Raw genomic sequence first — 8,156 nt, 5'->3', positions numbered from 1 at the left:
GAAGTGCTCATTATATTGAGCACCGCTTTGTAGTGCTAGACATCCTGAACAATGTTGCCGAATACAACTTGAGTGTAGGTATGAGGGATCTCAAGCTAAAGCAATATTACATATATGCAAGAATATTGCAAGTACACTAGCGCCGCCTATTGGTAAATTTCCTTATTATTTATTCCGTCACATGACAGTCTATTCCCACCTGACGAACTTTGTTACAGACGTCATCTTTACAAATTTCAAAATTGTGCGATAAGAATATTTACAATGAGGAAAATTCCACATATCGGAGTTACTTGAGTAGTCTAAACTAATGAATTCAAATATACCACCACCTAGCGACCAAGCGCTAAACTAATCAATGACTCATGTCAAAGCAGACACCTTCCTGCATAACCTTATTGAAAAGGTGCAGTTCAAAATGGGTAGGATTTTAAGATATAATAAAATAAGCATGAAAAATCACTGTTTTTGTACCCTTTTTTACAAAAACCCCTCCCCGCGATGTACCCGCCCACCTATAGTCAATCTTTGGTAACGACCTGAAAGATGAATAAATTATCTTTCGAAACAGCCCTAAAAATCCAAAATTGGCTAAACATTAAAATAGTTATAGCAATTTCTAATTTAAATAATTTGACCCCAGAGCACAGACAACGTAAGTTTTTTGAAAAAAGGATACTGTAGCGCGTATTTTCAAGCTTTTTCAAGCGAATTTGCACATAGGAGACAGATCTCGGCGAGTTTTACCAAACTACCAAAAATTAGGAGAATCGGTTGAAAACTAAAAAAATGGCAGCCACTCAAAGTGGCCTGGGGTCATATTGACCCCAGAGCACAGACAAAAGGTTAAGCTGTCTTAAAAAAAAAGTGAATGAGCGATTTGAAATAGTTGGTTCATGTTTGAGTATGAGAAGCTTACCAGACTGATCAAAGCAACGGTGGATGGTGTGCAAAACTGTGTGAATATTTTGGGCGAACACTCCAGTTCGTTCGAATCGCGAAGGGAACCAAGACAAGGTGATGGTCTTTCGTGCCTGTTGTTCAACATTGCGCTAGAAGGTGTCATGCGGAGAGCCGGGTGTAACAGCTGGGGTATGATTTTCAACAGATCCAGTCAATTTATTTGTTTCGCGGATGACATAGACATTGTCGGCCGAACATTTGCAAAGGTGGCAGAACTGTACACCCGCCTGAAACGTGAAGCAACAAAAGTTGGACTGGTGGTGAATGCTTCAAAGACAAAGTACATGCTTGTGGGCGGAACCGAGCGCGACAGGGCCCGCCTGGGTAGCAGTGTTACGATAGACCTTCGAGGTGGTCGAGATCCTTGCTAACAGCTGATAACAATGTTAGTCGTGAAATACGAAGGCACATCATTTGTGGAAGTCGGGCCTACTACAGGCTCCAGAAGAAACTGCGGTCAAAAATGATTCGCCACCGCACCAAATGTGTCATGTACAAGACGCTAATAAGACCGGTTGTCCTCTACGGACATGAAACATGGACAATGCTCGAGGAGGACTTAGAAGCACTCGGAGTATTCGAGAGACGGGTGCTTAGGATCATCTTTGGTGGTGTGCAAGAAGACGGTGTATGGCGGCGAAGAATGAACCATGAGCTCGCCTAGCTCTATGGCGAACCCAGTATCCAGAAGGTAGCTAAAGCCGGAAGGGTACGATGGGCAGGGCATGTTGCAAGAATGCCGGACAGCAACCCTGCAAAGATGGTGTTCGCTTCCGATCCGGCAGGTACGAGACGACGTGGAGCGCAGCGAGCGAGATGGACAGACCAGGTGCAAAACGACTTAGCGAGCGTGAGGCGTACTCGAGGATGGAGAGATGCGGCCTCGAACAGTGTATTGTGGCGTCAAATTGTTGATTCAGTGTTATCTGTTTAGATGTAGACTAAATAAATGAAATGAACGATATAAAGACGATACAATTAATTCAGTATTTTACTTGAATTTTCTTTATTCGATCAAAACCGAAGAATTTTCGAAATTTTTAAAATGATATCTGGCATTGACGCAAAATCCTTCGTTTTTATCATTCCTATAGCAAAATATAACAATTGCTCGAAGTGCAAAGACTTGATCGAAGGGAGGGATAATATAGACAATTAATTCTTTGCATTTTCTCCCATATATAACAAAATAGCAAAATAGCAAATTTTCTTGGGGGCTAGCTGGATTCTAGTTGGGGCTAAAGCCCTCCTGGCCCCCTGTAGTAACGCAAATGGTTGTCCTTATGACATCTCTGACAGTTCAGCACTAAAAATATCCTTGTTATCTGTACGTTTTCTAAACTACCACATTTCGACCAAACGGTGAATCTTTTATTAATCTGTTTAACAAAGGCGTAAAAGAATTCTACTATGCTAATTTTCCACCTAGGAATATTTTTTCACTCTATATCTCACCCCATGCTCTGCGTTACTTGGTCGTAAATTGTAAATTATTAATATTTGCTTCCCTGAAGCAAAACCCCAAACTGCGCAAATAGCGTAGCTATTTTAGTAATCTCCAACTGGTACAACTGGAAATTAATTCCAGCCTTGAAAAGGATACGCCTTTTCGCCGTAAAAAAAGTAATACAAGTAAACGCTCGTTCCGAAAATCATCGGCAGCGAAGAGCAGGGAAGCCACCAAATCCGCGAGTAAAATATTTATTCAGATTAGGAACACATTCCACGCGTTTTCAGCTTTGGCCGAACAAAGTGAAGCAACACGATATACCTACCTACAGAAGAGAAAAAAAGTAAATTAGGAGATCCTTGTAACCCCTTTTCCTTGCCCGGAGCAAGCGAGGTTGCGAGCTGGGTGATGCCACTGTCCGGTAGAGATTCTTCAACCGAACAACCCCATCCGTGCTGGATGGTTTGAGTGGCATCGTCAAGGCGTTCGAAGGGACCGCTCGCTCCGGAAGGCGGTGTGCGGGGCAATAAAATTAATTAAGGATTAATTAAATGACTGAGCTCGAAATCAAGAGCAAACGGTCAAAATTTGCGCGACTTTCGAGTTTCTATTCGCTTGTTGGCGATGCCGGGAGTCCTTCTTGCTGTCTATCTCGACAGTCTTTGACGGAGCGTGAGATTCTAATTAAACATGTTGTTAATAAATTTTACGCTCATTTAAAAGTGGATGTTTCGCTTGGTTGGGCGGTATTTGCTGTAAAGCGAAATTTCCGATAGGGATTGGTGGGTCATGGAAAAAAAAGTATATTTAGAGTATAGACCAAGCGGTATACTGTACTTACTCATTTATATCTCGTACGTAATTCATCAATAGTTGTTGAATTGCAGAATATTTCAGACAAGCTGTCGATTATCATCTTATGAATCTACTTATTCGATTTTTATATTGCATCTGATAGACGGAGGCGCACCTTTTGTTCAGTGAGATCGCCAATTGAATATTTAATACGGAATTAGCTTTAATCCACAAAGAGCAGTTTCATCCCTTTTCTTCCAGTTCTTTTCATATTTATTGTAAACAACTTTCCTCGGTCACAGTTGCAACTTTCGGTCAGCCATAGCACATATTGAATAAATCATCAATAAGGACGCACTGTGTACAAAAGCACAAATCTGAGAGCAGTGCAGTGTGTCCAAGCCAAAAAGGGACCACAATCTCGAAAGTCCTTCTGCTGCTAATGGCGATAATAACAATAACTATAAATATGCCAGAACGTATTAAATTATAATTATTATAATTACTACCTCTTCCCCTGTGGGTGCGGTGATGTCATTTGGGACGGTCACAAATAGATACTTACGTACAGAAGGGTTCCAGTAAATGAGGTTGAAGCATATGTGTCCACATTTTTTCCTAGCTTGCCGTAATATTAAGTTTGCAGAAAAAGACAAAACTGCAGGGGTCATGTAATGAAATCAGTGTCAAAATAAAACAACCCTTTCAATTATCTGTCAATTTATCTGTCGATGTTTGTCAAATTTGTATGAAATGGTAATCCTCAACAAAAAAATACGCACATGTTTTATTCTTTCTGCTGGAATTAGGAGTGCATTTTTGAAATATTTACCCCTTGTCGGTACAATTCCCGCTTGGGAACGAAACGAGAAACCGTCTAAAATCAGAGATCTGTTGACCGCATGAATAAACCATGACGGGGAGAAACAGTGCAAAAACTTCCCTCAACGGTACCGAACGAACGGCGTAAAAAAATACGTGCGATAGTGCATTCTCCCCATTCGAAAATGGTCCCGTTCGCTTGTTTACCCCGGTGTTGAACACGGTTGCAGAATTTCCAATGGACTTGCGAACGAGTTGTGCAACCCTTTCCGGCTATTTTTTTTTCTATCCGACATCCGCCTACCGATCAGTCGCCACTCTTTGTGTAATCGTATTACCTGACTGACATAGAGTTGCGAGAGATGGAAAAAGAAATACAGTGCTGTGCCGTTTTTCGGCATCAGCTTTCTCGTTTTGCATAACTTTTTCCAATAGCTCATTTCAGCACGAGGGTTTGCCGTTCCGGCCACGGTAACCCTTTTAATACAAAAAATAAACAATAATAACGATTATTTTTGTTTTCAAGGTTCCAAGCGCTACTGATAACACAAAATAATCTGTACGCTTTGTATAAAACTGCTAAAAAATTTTAAAAAATAATTTCAAACTTCTTTCCGAGAATGTTATCGGCATCAAAATCGAGACTATATAGTTCCCTAACAACCACAGCATACCATCCAATGTCCTGCAGCTATGCCATGTTGATAAAAGATGGTCGATCAAAAAAAAGGAAAAATGTGGAAACAAAATCTACTATCGGCGAACATGCATCAATTATGAGGCGCACGTTTCGGACAAAACAATATTTTGGAAAAAGGGTTACTTTATTCTAAGCAAAAATTCACTGAGTTCACGAGAAGTAGACATTAGATGTGGTCGACAAATTGCACTCAATGTTATAGTCTTTTCAAGATCAACAAGCCACAGGCTGAATGTTTCGTGAAACACTTTTTTTCCAAATACTATGGACTAGGATTATTCCCATATATAAATTATATACCGTCAGCCGTATGCTACGTGCATTGCGATCCGACATTATTTTTATGCAAACGTATAAAAAAATCCCTGCATGTCTCTCCAGGATTTATGTTTCCCTAATGAAAAGTTGAAATCCAGTGAGAAAATTTCGCCTAACACTCCCATCGTTTGGCACTGCGACAGCCAAGCGAAAGTAAAACTTTTCGCCTCCTGTGAAATAATAATAATAACGATAATGATAATGGTAGCAGTTTAATCGTAAAAGAAGTTCATCTCCGGCCAGAAGATTTTACCGGTCGATCTCCCTTCACGTGCAACGTCTCAGACAGAAACGAGACAACTCCGATGAAACTTTTTGCGCTTTCTTCCCGGTCTTTGCACACATCCTTGCCGATGGATGAAACGGTTCGATCCAAACTCCATAAAAACTGGCAAAAGTGGAAGCTCGTGCAATATATAGGGACATGCAGTTCCATATTCCCTGGGTCATAACTTGGGTGACGAGTCTGGGAGGTGAAATGTCACCAACGCGTCATCGCCGGTTCCATCGTAGTGTCAGACGGTTGCGATGTCTACATCAGCGCCAAGATGAATATGTTTTATTAATGCTATTAATACGATTTTGGCACAAAGCTGTCGTCGCACAGTTTTTTTTATGGTGTTAGATACTCCTAAGAACCAACGAGTTCAGGTGTTACGCAGTAATCAGTATTGTAAGACGATGGCCACGTACAGTAAAAAAGCTGGTCGCTTCATAAACTAGTGATGTGCAATGGTTGCGTGTTTGACTACAGTTTGAGAAAATTTCGGATTTGGTTTAATGATTTCCCACTTTGAGTTGAGCTTATGAACTGTTACAAACATTTAGTTTCTACATATAAAATTAAGAAAATTGAGAAAATTAGAAAATAAAATTTCACTAGCGTTGTAAACTTGTTGGTTCTCTGTTCCAATTTTTATATCAGGTCAATAATGATCAATAATGACGATTTTTTCAACCGTTCGATTATTCAGGAGGCTTATGTGCCGTGAGGCATCCAGTAAACATAAAACTAAAGCATAGCTTGTCCGGATCTTTGGCCGTCTTTAATCACCCATCACAGCTCTGCTTGGACGGGTGTGTGCGTAGTTCGAATTTCAGGGTCATTCTCGAATCCCTTCGAAATGCGCAGAGGATTACGAAAAGGTGAAGTTCTTTCGTGCGTACGAGCGAGTAATAAGAAAGACAGGGATTGACAAGGATTGGTACGATTTTTAGGAAGACCGCTCAGTTATTTGGATTTGCCAACGACATTGATATTACGGCACGTAACTTTGAGAAGATGGAAGAAACCTAAATCAGAATGAAGAGGGAAGCAAAGCGGATCGGACTAATAATCAATACGTCAAAGACGAAATTAGGAAGAGGATCAAGATAGGACAATGTTATATAGCCATCCATCACGAGTTTGCATCGGTGGTGACGAAGTACGAACTCGAGGTGGCTTAAGTATTCATGTACTTGGGCTCACTGGTGACCGCCGAAAACGACACCAGCTGCTAAATTCGTGCGTTACCGTATGCATGTGAGTAGTCCATTGAAACGCGTAAGGAATTTTTGTCATTTGCTGGGTGAGTATGTACATTTTGCTGTGGCAATTTTATTGATTACTTCTCTGCCTCTCCGGGATTGTGAGGTTGATTTCAAAGCAAGAAAAAAAATAAAAACAGGGTTAGAAATCGGTACTTTCAGTTAAATGCAAAGAAGCATTGACTCATTCTTGACCGAATGTTCCAAGAAAATTGGAAATCCATTGAGAAACGACTGAGATATTTACGTTCAAAGTTTATCATATTTTCGTGACGGTCTCCGATTTTGATAATGGTGTACTCAAAGTGTACCCGAATATAGAAAAGACAGACGTGGTCCTACGTCAATAGATGTGAGCTTTCAGATAGAACCCGATTTTATCGAGACTTTTGACATCTACGGATAATTAACAGAAGTTTTGATTCTACTTGAGGAAATAAAATTATTTGGTACCACTGGCGGCAACAGAGCTCTTGTAATGGTGAGGCACCAGCCACACTTCGAAAAACTCATTTAAATTTACATCCTGATGAATGCACATAAAAGGAGCGGCCCGATTGACTCACATTTACGTCTGTTCTTAAAATTACACGACTGCATGAGCGCAAAAATAAATAAATGTGAGACATATTTTTACATCATGACGTGTGAATAAAATTCAGATTCTTATGACAGAAACACTGCTCTCGGCAGCAGGATTCGGAAGGATTGAAAATTTTTACTAGAAAAGAAAAAGGTCGTCGAAAAATAAACGCAAACAATATTTTCAATTTTATGTCGGATATTTAATTGTATATATTTAATTTACACGTATTGTACACTAATATTTTTTATCATTTCTTCAATTTTCATAATTTGTTATCACTTCCGCAATTTTTTTTTTGACAAGCTCGATGACACTTGAAGCACTCTTCTGTAATAGACGATTTCCTGGCGTGTGGCGGTCGAACACTAATGCATGCACTTTTGCTTCCACAGAAACATGACATCTGCGTGAAAATTGAATAGTTATTTCTGGTGGCGCAAGAATTTGGAAACAAGGATCGGAAACTACTTACCATAGTTATTTACGTAATTGATTTTGCAACCAATGAGGTGTGTGTTGCGGAACGAAATTACATTTCAGTTGTCCTCTTCGCTTCCTTTTTCTCCTGTGGATGAGAATAAAGAATTCTAGTGATTAGATAATTGTACTATGGATTGCACTCTTTCACAAACCTACCTTCAAACAGCTCACTACACAAATCAAAACTACGAGATTACTCCTGGGCTGGGGCATTGTTTTGCACTGAACTGACGTTCAAGATTCATCACGTCGCGTCAATTCTGTCAAGATTCATGTAAATTTGTGTCGTATGGAAAATAATATAGCGGATTGAATCATCGTAAATGTAAATTTATAGTTTTCTCAATGTGCTCGAATTGATTGGCATTTCACATCGAAAAGAACATAAAGTTGAGTCGGATAAACGTTTAAATCATCAAATTATTCAGTCCAATCGCATTTCAGTCATATTTAAAGTTAATTATTTTTAAGAGTGATGCGGAGAATAGCGAAACACTTTTGAAATATTTCGG

At 39.8% G+C, this 8,156-nt stretch overlaps 1 long non-coding RNA gene across 1 annotated transcript; it reads right to left on the bottom strand.

Annotated features, from left to right (window-relative positions):
• Window positions 1-7,362: 7,362 nt before the first annotated feature.
• Window positions 7,363-7,907, bottom strand: LOC134206057 (uncharacterized). Its single transcript, XR_009978241.1, has 3 exons — window positions 7,801-7,907; window positions 7,637-7,729; window positions 7,363-7,567 (listed from the first exon to the last, which is right to left on the bottom strand). It is a non-coding gene; the product is annotated as an uncharacterized LOC134206057 (long non-coding RNA).
• Between the last annotated feature and the right edge of the window lie 249 nt (window positions 7,908-8,156).

Source organism: Armigeres subalbatus, chromosome 1 (assembly GCF_024139115.2).
Source record: "Armigeres subalbatus isolate Guangzhou_Male chromosome 1, GZ_Asu_2, whole genome shotgun sequence".
NCBI classification, from domain to species: Eukaryota; Metazoa; Arthropoda; class Insecta; order Diptera; family Culicidae; genus Armigeres; species Armigeres subalbatus.
This window is presented reverse-complemented; position numbering and strand designations above follow the sequence as displayed.